At 32.0% G+C, this 17,559-nt stretch overlaps 1 protein-coding gene and 1 pseudogene across 1 annotated transcript in view; both read left to right on the top strand.

Moving 5' to 3' along the window:
* Nucleotides 1-17,559, top strand: part of LOC145241387 (ras-related protein Rab-14) — a 161,635-nt gene that overhangs the window by 26,283 nt on the left and 117,793 nt on the right. The gene's annotated exons all lie outside the window — the stretch shown is intronic.
* LOC145241913 (5S ribosomal RNA) lies at nt 12,997-13,113 on the top strand (annotated as a pseudogene).

Here is a 17,559-nt window from a genome sequence, read left to right as displayed (position 1 = left end):
CTGTACTAACATGTAGAAGTTTAAATGTAATGTGAACAGACATCTCACTGCTCAATTTTCCACATAGTCTCCGGTAGAAGTTGTAAGTAATTTTTAAATTTTATTCTTAGTTAATATTGCTTATAATGACAATTGAACCTTCAACCTTCAAAAGACTGTTACTTAATTATTACTTAACGTTACACCTTGCATTATATGTTCGTATAGGTGATATAAGAATAAAATTTTAAGAATTAAGATTTCTACCCAGTTATGGCTGACAGAACAAGAACATTCTATCCCCATTGATTAAATAAAGGGGTCATTTTGAAATTCTGTATAGAAAAAAATATCTAAGGTTGCATCATTCAAAACCTTGTGAAAATAACACGCAAGACGAAAATAGCAGTCCAGATAATACACAGAATACAAATTATTAATCTTTAAAAACAAATTTAAAAAAAAACCCAATACAATGAAGTTTTTAAAGTCCAGTTCTAAAGCTTTAGATACAATTTTAGGTTTTATACATTAAAGGAGGAAATTGTTTGGAAATTTTCCCAAATCTTTTTACTTCAAGCATACATCGTATTTTAAAAACCTGATCAATTTATTTGACCGATTCTAGTATATTCTTTTCACGGTACTTTTATTTATATTTTTATTTTCTACGCACAAAATGTCCCAATCATCCCTTCCAACCTTTTGTTTTTCTATTGGAAACCAATCATTGATCAGCATTCCTTGAAAACGATTTATTTTGAGAAAAATAAAGCAATCAATATATCACATTGTGATGTATCGATTGGAGTCCTGTTCAATTGTTGTCATTTCTAACACAATCGACTATCATTAGATTAGTGTGTGATATATTATACTTGCTATCTCTATCCAGCATTGCCCAGGAGTATTTCTGGTTGAAAAAAATCTAATACTTTAAAATTAGATTAAAGTGTAGTATAATACAAGGAATATAAATTATCAATTTTTAAATGCTGTTGTCATAGCTCACTTATTTCGCTTAGTAAATTGATTGCTAACAATTAAAACATTAAATTTAAGCTACTATTTTATATGATTAATCTGTCATTTAATTAATAATTTTATAAATAATAACTATCATTGCAATTTGTAATTATCAAAGTTATGAATGATAAATTATGAGTCTGGAATAATTTTTAACAGCCGCATGAATAAATTTTATTCTTTGCTGAATTTTAGATTCTTTTGAATGCTTGGACAAATGCTATGGCTGGTTTTCCCTTATATATAGGGGAAGCAGCTAGTCTTAGAGATGGAAAATTCCAAACAAAACCCTGAAATTTAGTGTCATGACTTGCAGTTAAACTGGTACAACAGTTCAGTTAAGCTGATCGGCTGTGAAATCTGACATAGTTATATGGAATAAGTCAGAGAGAGTTGCAACCTTAGTTGAAGTGAGTATTCCTAATGATGGTATGAACAGAGCTGAAAGGGAGAAACTGACCAAATATCAAGGTCTCATGTATGATATGAAAAGAAACTGGTCTTAGAGAGATATCAATCATACCAGTTATTATAGGTGCCACAAGACTTATGAAGAAGAATCTGAAGTCCTATTTAACTAATATTCCTGGTGAACCAAGTGCAAAAGAGATCCAGACAATTCCACTTAGAGAACAACGAGGATACTTAAAAGAGCTCTCGGTTGGTTTCAATAAAAAGCAGGGAAATGTTGGCAGTTGGTTTGGCTGCCCCATACCCAGCGTTACAATCTTCAAAGGAAGAAAGTTTTAAAAAAAAGTGTGTATGTTTAGGGTCACTTATTTCAAGACCAGATTAAATGGTGCTCCTCAGCCACATCTGTGGCAACCCATGTATGAGAAGGAAACTCTATTGTGAAACACATGCTTGAAGTGATTACCTGTACTCTTACCTGTGCATGCTGTTGGATTATAATCACTAGGGCTGTGACAACAGCATATTCTTTTCATTGTTTTGACTCTTGAGTATATATTCGTTAATATCTTATGTTTTTATATACACTGATGTGGTTCTCGGTTGATTGACTGTGTCTTACTGTGTCGGATACATACTTGAAAGTCTAAAGACTGAAAAGAATATTCTGTTGTCACAGCCCTAATAATCACGAAGGCTCGGAAACCATAATTCAGGTTTTACAAAAGTTTGTCACTATAATTTAGTGTTGTATAAATGTCTCTCTGTAATCACATCCGTCATGCAAGCATGCCAAAAATTTGTTTGGTGATGGAGAAGTAGCGAAGTGTGTAGATATAACACGTTGAGAGACGGTCACAATTCTACATATGGATGACAGAATTTGAAATTGTCTTTCAGACATGCTTCAAATTATGTAGATTTGCAGCTGATCTAAAAATTTACAGATGAGGAAGGGAAAAAAAATCAGATGAGACAACAATCATCTGTGACGAAGAGGCAACAAATCCTGTATATATGCAAACTTGTATTCACATGTGATAAATTAATCAGATACCGACTTTGCCCTATTTTTACACTAGTTGCTCTACTGAGGCTTGAGAGTTTAGTCTACTCCACTATAGGAAGTCCCAAAATTAATCCTATTTTGAAATACAAGTTAGCATCAAAACAGATGGTTAATTTTGAGGACATCCCGTATTTTACATACAACTGATCAAGGATGTATGGATTCATAACTTTTCAAGAGTATTAGTGAAAGCAGTGCAATAGTTATAACTAGGGCTAGGACAACAGCATATTCTTTTCCTTGTTTTCATTCTCATGTATATATCCATTGATATCTTATGTTTTTATGTAGAGTGATGTGGTTCTCGGATGATTAATTGTGTCTGTGTTAGATATATACTCGCGAGTCAAAAGCAATGGAAAGAATATGCTGTTGTCATAGCCCTAGTTATAACATGCTGAACCCACACTGTTGGTAACTATGACACCAGTGTTTTGTTTTTCTAAGAACACATGAAATTCATAAATTGATAAGATTTTTTTTTTTTTTTTTTTTTTTTTTTTGTAAAAAGCCTCAATTAAGCTGGTAATCTACCTTTCTCTTAATGTATTAATAAGCTGAAATTCAATGTGGACACTTTAGAAGTTGTATTTCACATAGTGCTCTTTTTGGATCCTGTTCTGTTGAATATTTTCATTTAATGATCTGTGTTTACATTGATGCTGATCTTATTTGTTGGATAAATATTACTGCTATGAGACTGTTGCACCATGAATTGTGTTTCAGCTTCTAAAGGGCAGGACGCTTTGCATTTAATTTTATTTTATGTCAAATAGCTCTGATGGTTTGGGCACACACTTCATCCACCACCAACTGATCTGGTTCACAAGGCAATAGCACTAACACTGCTGCCAGGATTGCATAAAAAGGACATGGCTTGCAACAGAAAAAGCTGGCTTGGAAGCTATGACTGACCCTCGTATCTATGGTGATGATAGAATTATTTCTAATGATAGAATCGTGAATGGCTAAAATATGCTGAAGAGTCAGAGCGGACAGACATGGATGGACTGTTTTGATGTGATATGTCAAATTCACTTAGAACCAGCTGAACTCACCCCGGATGAATGCCATCAGAAGTACAAGTAATACAATGGCTAACTTGTTTATGATTGACCAGTAAAAAAAAAAAAAAAAAAATGACCATATTCCTGTTTGGGATATTACCTCATGAATATTACAGTAGATTAGCTTTGAAACTACAAAAATTGGCAAAGTAATTATTTATTTGAACTTGCTTTGTTAGCTCTCAGCATTTGCTCAACTATTAAATGCTGCTGTGACATATTCACTATCAAAGCATCATAACTTGAGTCTGGTCATGTTTGAGTCGCTGGCCAATTTACTTGACCAGCTGTTGCTCTTGACTTTTGTATTTTATTCTTGTTCGTGTAGATCTTTCTTCTTTTGCTTACAGAAACTGGACCTTTCTCCGTTTTCTCTTAATATTGATTCTAGTTTTCCTGAAGTGTGACGTGTTTATTTTTTTAAGTGCATTCAAAGTGACACAATAGTAATTATCTAAACATTTCGTAATCCTTTTATTTACCAGGAATTGGATTAATGTTAAAATCATCAGTTCTGTAAAAAGTAACTCCTTCACATGGATTATAAATACTCCTTCTAATTGTTCATCGTTATATCACCTAATGAGTAATTTGTCCAAATTACAATCTGCTAAGATCATAATTTATGCTAAAGTTGCAATTTAGAGATTCATTATAAAGACTACACATGGCTTTGTTTAACCCTCATATAACTGTAAGGACCTTCATCCGGGATGGGTTGAGGCAGCATCAAATGAGTTCACTGCATTAAGGCAGTCCACCCATGCTGATTGGCAGCGGAGTGATCAACATACTTCAGCCATTCCCGATTTCAGCGACAAACACAAAATCGGACGGGTCAGCCACCAACTTTATCTTTCTTCAGCTTTACAATCCATGTTCACAGTTAACCGCCTGTGTTTCTTTTAGCCAGTGGGTGTGATATGGGCTATCAACTTGTAAATGAATTCCCCATCAGTGCGTCAAAGAACATGACCAAACCAACAAAGTCTCCTTTTCAGAAGAGTATCTGATGCTAGTGCTTTTTGATATTGAGCATTATCATTCATTTCGTATGAATCAGATGTTTTTTTAGCATTTATTTCCTTGATATCATTCTAGTTAGAATTCTTTCTCAAAATACATTAGGTATTTATGGGAGGAATCATGTGAAAACTGCAAACATCCCTAATAGAAAGTGTTTGTGGAATGAGCTGGATTTGAACTTGGCGCACACAGTTTGTCAGTCTGTGTCGTTAACCACTTAGCCACCATTGCATCCTTAATACAGTTGCTGTTGCGTCTTGCATGGATAGTGTGGTTGAAGAGACACGTATAGGCAGTAAGTGTTGAAGACTTTGAGTATGTGAAGATCTTCTTTACACAAGGGCCTTATAGTCATACGGCAGTGTTGTACGTACCAGCGCTTTTTAAATATTTTATTTCTCTAGGTGGCCTAATAGATGTATCTCTATTGAAATGCAGCTTTTAATGCCAATTGTTTCACATTTCTATCTTTTATTTACAGATGAGAGGTGAAACTTTCAGCTCATAAATGCAGGAGTTATTTCATCATAACAATGCAATTTGCAATCCCTTCTAATCCATTTGTACGGAATAAAAAAAAAAAAAAAAAAATAGAAAGCATTACTTTTGGAAGTAATATATATATATATATATATATATATATATATATATATATATATATGGAGGAGCGATAAATTACAAGAGTATGTCTTTTTTATTTATTTTTTTTCCTCGCCCAAACTTTGTGATTATTGATTTCCATTAGTGGATATGAGAGGTGGGGAGGATAACGTTCTGCTTGGTCCACACTAGTCGTTATTTTACTGCTTTACTCATTGATCTCTATCCATATTTAACAAAGGAAAACAGATTCAAGATGGTGGCTGATGCATACAAATTAAGCAACTTTCTTTTTTTCTTATTTAACGATTCCAAATTGATGTGATAATTGGGATATTTTTTTTTTCATTTTCACATCCATTTATTACTAGATATTTTATTGATATTAGAAATGTTAAAATAATTATTCAACTAATATATATATATATATATATATATATATATATATATTTATATCTTCTATAATATATAGCTGAACGTCTGTGTGTGTGTCTGGTCATGAATAGCTCCTATATGGTTGATTATTATAGAAAACTGATCACATATAATGATAGAAGATGTATCGAGACACAGGAATGGGTATGTTTGATCTGGCATAATGATGATTCATTAAAATTGTGGGTCTGTGTACGCGCCTGGTCCACAAAGTATGGAAATAAAAAAAAATTTTAAATTAAAAAAAAAAAAAAACATTTACAAGTGTTTTTGACATAGACGTACATAATAATACTTTAAGTATGTTTTAACTTAAATAGGGATGGTATAATAAAATTGTGGGGTCTGCGTTCGCGCCTGGTCTCCATAGAATGGAAATAGGCACAAACTCTAATAAAGACTTTTCATATCTATCTGCGTAAATATACTTTGATAATTATTTTTCAGTTTGAAGAAATATGGTATAATAAAATGATGGGGTGTTCGTTCGCACCTGACCTCCATAGAATGAAAATATGTCACAAAGTTTAACAAGGTTTTTTGATATAGATCCACAGAATATTGTGATAAGTGTTTCAGTGTGAACAGGTATGGTATAATAAATTATGGTATTTATCTATTTTATTTTTACTTTCATCATATTTTGCTTTGGTTTTGATAGCCCCAAATTCGAAGCTATCTCTTTACAACCCTTCCTTTTCATAACCTATCATACTTTCATAAATCAGTCCATTTTCTGTAGGCTGTTTTTGAACCCAGTCAACGACAGGTACTTTTGCTAGTATATATATATATATATATATATATATAGGGTGACACGAAAAAAAACGGGCCCCAACTCTAATTAGGCCCTGTTTCTTAGTGTTTTGTCCGAATGAAATGAAACTTTGGTCATAACTAGTTTTTTATATTCAAAACACTAGGCCTTTGACCTTTTCTTTCTCCATTGACTGTAAAATGCTCAGAAAAACAATTGGATGTGCTGTTTTTTTTTGTTTTTTTTTTTTTTTTTTGTCACCCTGTATTACAGAAGGTTAAAACCTGATACTGTTGATTTAAAACCTATTTCTACAGAAGGAAGTCACTACCAATTAAGCCGATCACCTAGAAAGTATCACTGAGGCTGTGAATAGAAGACAGATTTCGTGGATTTAAAACTGTTTTAACTCTCTGTAACATAAATATGTAAATAGATATTGTGCTCTTCTTCTGCCAACCTTCAAAAGCCTGGGTGCCCGGCGTTGCTCGAATATTTGGAGGTGTGTTGAGCAAAAAAAATTAAAAAGTGGTGGCAGGCAGTCAGGCTCAAACCTGTACCGCAAAGGAGGAAAAGAACATGAAAAAAATGTGACGTCTTTGCCGTTGCGTCCGTCGCCAAACCAAAAGTGGTGAGGGCTTAAATTAAGGCTAGTCAATGAAAAATATTGGTGAAATAAGAGGCCCCTCCTTGTAGAAAAGTGCCCAGTTGAGAGTAAAGAAATTAATGTTTTTAGCCAGTTTGTTGTCCGAATGAGTCGAGCTTCAAAAAGATACCGATCTTGCAAAAATCCGTTGCTTCTGTTGAAAGTTTTAGGCAGACATACATACATTTAAATAGACAGGTGAGATTTATATAATAGAACATTTTTGGAATATTATATTTAATAATCAGTCTTCTTCCCACCAGTCTTACCAAGATTCTGTGTTCATTGAAAAATAGCTGCAAGAATTTCAATTTCAAGTTTTTGATTATGTTCTTGTAGACAGCGTTTAATACCTTTGCAGACTAAGCTTAATATTAATCAAAAAAATTTTTTTTCTGGATCAGAATCTATTTCATCTAATACTTATTGTTGACAAGTTTTTGATCTTGAAGTACTCGTGTGTGTGTATGTGTGTGTATATATATATGTATATATACTAGCTGTACCCTGCCACGCGTTGCTGTGGCTCAATTTGGTGTAATGGAAAATTCTAATAAACAACACTCCTGCCTAACCACATGTTTTAACTTTTTACCTGTCTTTCGTCTGTTAAAAACGGCTTTTGGAATAAATACCACCATTCTCCTCATGTTAAGAACGGCTTTCGGAATAAACACCCCCAACCTACCCATGTTAAAAATTGTGGAGGTGGACCTAATGTGAAAATTTACGTTTTGTTTTTTTAATAAATTGTTAGTTGAAAGCACAGAATAGTGACAAAACACCATCCCCTCCCTTTGGTAAGAATGGCTGAAAAAAATAACGGTTTTCTTGGTAGAAACTTTTCTGTATTTCATCTAACAATTTTTGGTGCTAATGCACTTACTGATCCGCGCTATTTTTTAAATCGTATTTCCAAGTTTAATTAAAATTTTGTTTTTTTATTCGATTGTAAGGTTAAAGTACAGAATAGGTACAGAACACCCTCCCCATGTTAAGAATGGCTTTTTTTAAATAACGTTATTATTTCAGCACGGATCACTCTCTGCATGAGTACCTAATATTTTTATTTTATTTATTTATTTATTTTTTTTTTTCAGCCATTCTCACCATAGAGAGGGGATTGCATTTTTTAACTATTCTGTGCTTTCAAATAACAATTTATTAGTAAAAAAAGATATCGTGAAATTATAAAAAAAAAAATATGATATTGTGAAAGTTGAATTTAACTTGAAAAAAAACAAAAAAAAAACAACAATGTGAACGGCGCGTTCAACATTGTAGCCAGAGATTATTTGGCAATAAGGTCACGTTAGTTGATTAATGGGTGCTAATGCATTTACTGATCCGCGCTATTTTTTTAAATCGTATTTCCAAGTTTAATTAAAGTCTTATGAGGTTTTTTGTATTTTTTTAGATTAGGTCCACCTCCACAATTTTCTTTTAAATGACGACTTTTATAGGTTTTCGACAATGCTGAATATAGTTGTTTTATGCATTGTATTCTTTGGCGGCCATCTTTTTTATGCGCATAGATTTGTTTGACGTGCACGCATGTAAAAAAGATGGCCGCCAGAGATTACAATGCATTATACAACTCTTTTATATCTCGATAACTACTTATTTCTGCAAAATTTCAATGCAATTTCCGTATGCAGCATAGTCAAAAACCTATAAAAGTCGTTATTTAAAAGAAAATTGTGGAGGTGGACCTAATCTAAAAATTTACCGTTTTTTTATTCAGTTGTAAGGTTAAAGTACAGAATAGGTACAAAACACCCTCCCCTCCCCATGTTAAGAATGGCTTTTTAAATAATGTTCTTTCAGCACGGATCAATAAGTGCATGAGTACCCAATTTCTTTAATAAAGAAAAAGTATTCATATTTTTTTATATAAAAACAACTTCTGTAAAAAAAAAAAAAAAAAAATTTTTTTTAAAGTGTACTTTCAATTTTGTTAAAGGTTTTTTTAAAAAAAAAGCAAAAAACAAAACATTAATCAGTACTCATGCAGAGAGTGATCTGTACTGAAATAACATTATTTAAAAAGCCATTCTTAACATGGGGAGGGTGTTTTGTACCTAATCTGTACTTTAACCTTACAATTGAATAAAAAAAAACTTTAATTAAACGTGGAAATACGATTTAAAAAAAAAAGCGCGGATCACTCTCTTCATTAGCACCAAATATTATTTAAGCACGTTACAAATCTGTAAATTTTCTTTGCAAAAAAGAACTGTACTTTCACCTAACAATTTAGTTTTAATAAAAAAAGTTTATATTTTCTTATATCGAAACAACTGTTTAAAAACAAAACAATTTCGACTTTTCAAAACGCAAGCGAGCAACTTCTTTTTTTTTTTTTTTTTTGCCTGATATAATAAAGAAAAAATTTTTAAACTAATAAATTTGGAAGATAAACAAATGAATTATGTTTTGTTTTTTTTTTTTTTTTTTTTGTTATCGAGTAAACAGAAAATGAAATCTAATTCCTCGTCAAATCGTGGTGTATGAAATGAATTGAAACGGAAGTTCAGTTCTACCAACAAGAAGCCCACAGTACGGGCTTACAAAAAATATTTTTATTTTATTTAATATTTTTATAATTGGCGATGTTAATTTATTTTAATAACATGGAAACATCCCTCGACTCTAAATATGGATTGTCTGAAAATTTCCAATAAATTGGTAATGTAGAAATATGGTTTTATCGATTTTTGAACGAACCAAAAATTACATTTTTTTATATATATATATATATATAGAGAGAGAGAGAGAGATAGATATGTATATAATTTTTTTTTCTTACATCAAGTGGCTTTATACTTTGTCTGGAGCGATTTCCATTAAAAAAAAATGTTTGTACCATAGTTTCATATGCTCTTGGGATTGTCATATGGCATAAGTTTCATTATCATTGACTTATTTGTGTGGCTAAAGATAACAAATGCATCGAGTTTGAGTTTCAAAACTGAACCGTCCAGCCACATCCAAATGCGACCAGCCATCGAGCACTAACACACTAGCTTTAGTTTTAGCATTACCAGTAACAGAGGGATTTTTGTTTACACTAAGAGAAAACCAGAGAGCTCAACTAATAAATAGGACATATATGTAATGAATCATAAACAAAATTTTATTTAATGGGATGTTTTCGTAGTACATCTATTGTACTTAACAGGAAGTTCTGTCTATATAATGCTCATCCACAGACAGCTGTTTCATTGTATCACAATTCTTCAGTGTGGTCAGAAACAGATGGGTGCTTCTAACTGGAATTCTAAGCCCAGTTGTCTTATTAGTACTTGACAACCGTTATTACTGCACTCAGCCAGTGTCACGTAAGGGAATTCTATAATGCTGTATATATTCACATTCTCAGCTGCATAGTGTTCCATTTTATGAAGAGCTATGCATTTAGTGATCTCTTTTACCAGAGAATTCAACGTGTGTGTGTGTGTGTTTTTTTTTTTTTGTTTTTTTTTTTGTTAGTAAACAGTTCTGTGGCATTTTTTCTTTTTTTTCACTGAGTGCTTTTAAAGAGAGTTATCTGCCCTTTGTTTATATTCTAATCTCCTCACATTTTGAGACGTATTATTTGTAATTAATTTATTTAAATATTTTTACATCCATAAAATTAAGTTATCTATATCTTAATTTATGCATGTAAAAATATTTAAATATTTATTTAAATAATAAATGTGTGTGTGCATTCAAAAAAGGAAGAGTATACATATTACTTGGATTCTTCAGACTACTATCCTCATTTTGAGTATTATTTTTGCAATGTTTTAGTTAATGTAACCTCTGACCCTCTTCAGATGTATCTTGTCAAACTTTGGAATCTTTCTGTCGAATTCAGAAATCTGCAGAAAATTTTGAGCGGACTTAAATGAAGGGTTCTATTCGAAATTCTATTCAGATTCCTAACGTTCAACAAAAAGATTTCCAAATTCGACAAGATACACTTGAAGGAAGTCAGAGGTTACATGGACCGAAATGTTGTCAAAAAACTACTTGAAATGAGAACAGTAGTTTGAATAATATGAATTTTCAATCCTCATCTCAAAAACGGAAAAATTATGTTCATTTTGATTACAACTTTGAACCCATTGGCGGCTGGTTCTACTTTGAATTTCTGTTTTATATTGGAGATTCTAAAGCCGGAATTTTTTTTACCGGAAATGTTTTTTTACCGGTTTTTTGCTTAACTAAATGTGACCTAAAGCTGAGTATGTGTTAATTTCTTTCTGTGATCCAAATTATATATGCTTGTATGGATAAAATACAAGCCTGATTAATTTTCTTCTGCCAACATTCAATAACTACAGAAATTTTCCTTTCTGAAACTTGATTTAAATAAATTTTTATTGAATAAGACATTGATTTTCTTTTATTTGCAATGCACAGTAAAAATTCATGTAGAGAATTTTCAGAGAGTTTGAAATAGATAATTTATATACATATGTACACTCTCTCACTCCATCTCTTTGCCCCTTCTTGAACTTTTTTCTAAACAATTCCCCACAACCCACTGTCGAAACATCATACACTATGATGGGTGACAATCCTGTTCTGTGATGCTTAAAAATTAGTGATAACAGTATGAGTGTTTAGTTTTATCTCAAGACTTTGAAGAAGCTAGTAGGAAGAACTAACCATCATCTGAAATGTATTGAAAAAAAAAAAAGTTATATATATATATATATATATATATATAAACTATTTTGATTCTTATTCTAAAATTTCTAATTTCTATTTTTCAATAGAAAAAAAAAATGTAATGTATGCATATATTTTACCAAACATAAAAATACACTTGTGGGAGTGACCTATAGATTTTAAGTTTTACTAGTAGTTTAAAATTCAGTAAATATTTATCATTTCATCATTAATATGACCCATGGAAAATTAAGGTTCAAATAAAACAATACAAAAAGAATCGTTTTAGGCATCAGAAAATAGGCACTTTTTTTTTTTTTTTTTTTTTTTTTCAGATTCTGATACCTCCAAAAGCTTTGATTCTTTTCGATTTCCGATTGTCTCAACACACGAGGTGCCTTTTAATAAGTTTCCAGGCATTTAAAATTGTCGTAGACTCTTGAAAATTCAATGTGTTATTGCTATATATCTTATGAGATGACTGACCAATTTTTATGATTTCAGGTTCAAATGAACAGCTACAGCAGGAATTGGAATACACCCTACCAAAGCCTGATTGTAACAGCTGGTGAATTTCAAAAATGCAGTCTGGACATGAGGACATTTTAGAAGAATGATATGTAATAAAATTATTTTTTAAACTTGGAAAAATGCCACAGAAACTTATGGAATTCTTCAGATTGTTTTTGGACCATCTTTCATGAATTGAGCATCAGTTTTTGAGTGGCAGAAGAGCTACAAGGAAGGCAGAGAGTCTCTGAGATGATAAGAGATGTGGGAGGTGTAAGCAAGTCAGAACACCAGAGTTGATTGGCCAAATAAAGAATTTCATGAATAAGGATTATGAATAAAGATTGTTGTGTGTCTATAGAGAAATTAAGCGCAGTTTGATGTCAGTGTGGGAACTTTACACACAATTATTCATGAGGAACTGAAGATGCAGAAGATTTGCACAAAGTTTATCCCAAGGCACCAGTCCACAAGTCTATCATTGTCACAGACTATTTGACCAAGACAGTTCATCGCTCTCCCTATAGTCCAGATCTTGCTTCATGTGGCTTTTGCTTATTCCCTAAACTGAAGGAAAATAAGACTGCCATGACACGATTCCTCAATTGAAAGAGTGGGGCCTTCCAGAACGTGTTGGAACGGTACAAACAAGTATATTGCAGCCAAAGGAGATTACTTCGAAGGAGATTAAAGTTTCATGATTGTACTATCAATAAAAGTGCCTATACAAAAAAATTTGGAAACTTATTGAAGGCACATAGTGTGTGTGTGTGTGTGTATATATATATATATATATATATATATATCTAAAAACGGCATAATCGCATTGACACACCGGTTCTCATCAGATCACCGAAGTTAAGCAATGTTGAGTCTGGTTAGTAACAGATGGGTGACCATTTGGGAATTCTAGGTGCTGTATGTGCTCTCCGCTTATCTCTGCATTTGTTTCTAGTAGTCTAGTATATTCACCTCACTTGCTACTGGTATTTAACAATGTCGACTCAGGAGAGGTGTGTTTGGTGATTGCACACCTCCTGCCAAAAAAATTTCATGTGCAGGCACCTCTTCGTGGGTATCCATAGTCTGTCAGACTGGTGAAGCCTCTGTGTGTGTGTGTGTGTATATATATATATATATGTATGTATATATATATATATATATATACACACACACACACACACACAACCTGCATCTGAAAACAATCTCCAGTTTTATTGGAAAGAAAAAATGCAGAGCTACAGAGCTGTTTGAAGATTTTTATTTTATGGGGGGGGGGGTTAGATAATTATTACTATCAGGTTTCTAATATAAACTGAATCAGAATTGTTTGCTAATTTGTCAATTAAGCTTATTTTTCTTGTCTATCTAATACATATGAAGTAATATACCGTTTTTAACCATACTTTAGTATAACTGAAAATAAAAAGTATTTAGATGTCTTTTTCTTTCTTTTTTTTTTCTTTTTAAACTTGTGAATATCACAACTATTTGATATCCATGTTAACACATACAATTGTATGAATTGAAATGACTATTTCAATTCATTTAAACCAACGCAGACTGTTTACACAAGTTACATCGACCTGCCTGCGCATGCTCACACACACACACGTGCTAAAAATAGATAAGTATTGAGAAACTATACTCGCTGCCGTTGGATCAATACTTTCAAATGCATTGCAAGAAAATTAGGGCAGTATTTTTCTTTTTGATTCTTTATAATTAAAATTGATATTAACATGTTATTTTTTTTATTTTTTATTATTACAAATTTACAATCTTTGTTCCTAGTTACTAACCTCCTCATGAGGGCAAAATTAGATGTTTTTAATGTGAGGGGGGAAAATCCAGCTCTCCAAAAGTGGGCGCTCTGAATTGGAAGAAAAATAAAAATTGCCTCAGTCAAGGACTTCTCCGTCGCGAATCGCGGATAGAAAAGACTAAGTGTAACATTAGAACAGCCTAGCCTAATGGCCAATTTATTTACCCATGAATAATTTTTACGATGTGTTTTACAAAAATAAATTTCAAAGGAAATTTTGTATAATCTTTGTTAAATAATATTTGACTTGTAGATGGATATCATTCTCTGTATAGTGTGACTTATTAAACCATAATATTGCTTTAAGAGATACTGTTGGTCAGTGATGCTTAAGTTTGAAATAACCTTTTTTGTTATCTGTCACTTTTAAACTATAATGCAGGGGGTCTAAAAAATCATTGAAGGGTTTTTAAACTTAAATGGATTCTTTATTTTTGATGATATCTTTCTGTAATTCTAACACAATCTAAGACATTAAGAAATTTAAAAAAAAAAATGCAAAATTCAAACAATCTTTATTTATAAAAAATGTCTTTTAAATGTTGCCCATTTTAGCTTTGCGTGTTTGTGCTCTTTCCAAAACATTATTCATGACAGATTTCAGAATCTCTGGATTATGATTTAACTCCCTTATTTCGTCCTTGATGTTTTCTTTCGATCCTTGCAGGGTTTGGGGTTTTGTCTTCAAATTGGCGCATAATGATTCAAATTGTGTTGTGACCTCGGCTATCTCGTACATGAAAATGCCAAAACAACAATTGACCCCTGATTTTTGTAAAACAATTTCACAACTTGAATACGTTGTGAAATTGCTATACTTATCCATAATTAATTTCCAAACTATTATTTGCAAAATATCTGAAATAAAGAAAAAAAAAATCATTAATGATAAAATGACAAAGATTTTTAATCTTTCGGTGACTTTTTGGACACCCTATAGAAATATCCACTGTTTACTTTGTGCTGTTTTTTTTTTTTTTTTTTGCACAAAACAAGATCTTTGTAATATTCTATTGGTGCGTTTCCTCTGTCAAAAAATGACAGGAAAACAAAACTATGCTCTGCCATATATATATATATATATATATATATATATATATATAAAATGATACCGTCACGTTAGTAATTCAAATTTTTTTTTTCCGTTTCAATAATCATTTGTGATGACATGATGAAAAAAAACACCATTTACTTCTTAGAGTTAGGAATTTCTTTCTGAATTCATTTCAGACAGCTGAACATTCTGACTTGTGATTTGTCTTATTCCTTCTTGTAACATGAAATGATTCCGCCTTGAAGCTAGAAAAAAGAAAAAAAAAAAGCATACTTTTTACACATTAACTTTTGCGTGATAGGATGAATTTATCTTACAAATACATACACAGGTGTCCTTATTATAGAGTGGAACATTGCTTATATTAATTACAGGTACGCATTTATTCTTGAGAAGATTACAATTAAAGCGATGCTGAAATTATTGTAAATAATTAGTCTTTGTTCTACCAACTACTGAAAATGTGATTTTTTTAGATATTTTTCTCAGTCTGATAATTTTATCTCTATTAAAAAGATTTTAAAATAAAAATGCATTTGATTTGTGATCTTACTCATTTATATAAAAAAAAGTTGTCATTTCAGTCTTGTTTGTAGTTTGTTTACTTGCCTTTCACAGCAGCAAAGTTAAGCACAAGGTCAATTTATAGTATAGAATCTGCTCCCTTCCCAAGAAAAGGGACATTCTTGATGGGTGCAAAATTAGCTATCATTGTGCTACATCTGTACTTTCTGGTCAGAGTGTTCAGCCATAGCACTTCCTTTCAGGAGAAAATTATGCTTGAGAAGACCTCATCCCCCAACTCTTTGAAATATTTAGTTGCAGAAAATATGAGAAATTTATATTTTAAACAAATTAGGCACAAGGCTATTCAAAAGTGTGAGAAAAATGAACGTCATTGGTCATCTTTGATCACAAATAACTAAAAAATCAGCAGGAGCTTCTTGGAGCATCCTAACCTGCCTTGACAGTTCAAAACCAACTTCGTAATTTAGTAAGTGATGCCCTTTTCTCTGCAACCTCTTTTTCTGTCTCTGCTCTATCATTATTTTCATGGTAAGTGTTCGACTGAACTCCAATCTGTGCCTTCCCCTCCCCCCACCAATCTTTCACTAAAAACACTCGTCTAGCCAAAATTATCAACAATTTTCCTTGCTCTCTAGCTCTCTATTGGTACCTAAACGTGGATCCCATGAACAAAGCTTCAGGCTATGATATGGTAACTCCTTCGTTAAAAAAAAAAAAAAAAAAAAAAAATTCAGTCATCACAATACCACATTTACTCCAGAGTCCATCCTACTTAAAATATCCTCAAAATGATTAAAAAATTTTATTCTTCATAAATATACATATATTGTGGAACCATTTCTATTGGCATGAAACGTAAAGGCAGGGGTGGGGGACAAAGCATCTGGTTAGTAAGACTCTCCCAACCCTTTCTAAATAATAGACCACCCACTGTTTTTGGCTATTTCTGGACTGAAAATAAGCATGACAACCTCTAAGGGTGAGTGGGATCTAAGTGGGAGAGAAAAGGAAAAAGAAAATAAATGTGGTTGGGGATAAAGTATAACACTTTCATCCTGTTTTGAAGGTCAAGCAATATAAAAATTGCAGAGTATGCACTGTTTTACGGTTGTTGTAAATATGGAACAGAAATTTAAATTTCATTCTGTTTTAATTTTTTTTTTTTTTTTAATTGTGCTCCCAAAAAATGAAAGTAATCGAAAGAATAACATTCAACAATCATACTTTTTATGCATAAAAAAAAAGATAGATTGTTTTTATACATAAAAATAAAATTTTAAGAAAAACAAAATAATTTTACCTTTTTGGTATTTTTTTTACATAAGTCTAACTCGCCGTTCACATTGGAAATGCCGACTTTTATAAGTTTTCGGGTACGTTTACAATGAATAAACACCCCAACCTCCCCATGTTAATAACGGCTTTCGGAATAGACGCCCCTAGCCTTGTCAGCATACCTGAAAACATAAAAGTTGACATGTCGAATGTGAACGATGAGTTGGACATAATGTAAAAATGTATCGAATTTAAAACGGAACAAAATTTAAATTTCTGTTCCCTTTTGACAAAAACCATAAAACAGTGCATATTCTGCAAGTTTTGCCAAAACTTTTTTGTGCTGTAAAAATAATGTATTTCTTGATAAAAAAACTTTAATAACAACCCATATGTCTTGTATGTTTCTCAGCTCTCGAGAAACCTGGTATTTTTAATAATACTAAACCAGCACCGACAATAGGATATATACATGTTTTTTCATCATGATATCCTCTGGGTCTTGTACTTGTGATTTTCAATGGTTCTGTTTTCTCCTTGCTGCTTCGCACCCCCTCCCAACCATATATAATTTTTTTCAAATGCACTTTGCATTTTGAGAATTATTAGCCAGATATGACTACTTTTCTTTCAAAAAAAAGTATCAAATTTATCCCAAACAGTCTGTACATTAAAAAGGGTAATTTTCA

The sequence above is a fragment of the Euprymna scolopes genome, chromosome 20, assembly GCF_053919585.1.
Source record: "Euprymna scolopes isolate OS-2025 chromosome 20, ASM5391958v1, whole genome shotgun sequence".
Taxonomy (NCBI): Eukaryota; Metazoa; Mollusca; class Cephalopoda; order Sepiida; family Sepiolidae; genus Euprymna; species Euprymna scolopes.
The sequence above is the reverse complement of the archived record's forward strand: the minus strand, read 5'-3'. Positions and strand labels throughout refer to the sequence as shown.